Genomic DNA, 202 nt, shown 5'->3' with positions numbered 1-202 from the left:
AGCCATGACCATTAGATGGCTCCACAAGATATTGAAGAACAATATATATGTACTAGTCCATACCCATTGGTAGCTTTGTCACCTTCTACCTATGCCAATCCTCAATGCCTATGTGCAGTTTTACATAGATTGACTACGTCAGTGAGTAGAAAAACGTGGGACAGACAGAATGACTGACTGACAGAATGACACACTGACAGTT

The sequence above is a fragment of the Epinephelus moara genome, chromosome 22, assembly GCF_006386435.1.
Source record: "Epinephelus moara isolate mb chromosome 22, YSFRI_EMoa_1.0, whole genome shotgun sequence".
In the NCBI taxonomy this organism is placed as follows: domain Eukaryota; kingdom Metazoa; phylum Chordata; class Actinopteri; order Perciformes; family Serranidae; genus Epinephelus; species Epinephelus moara.
This window is presented reverse-complemented; position numbering follows the sequence as displayed.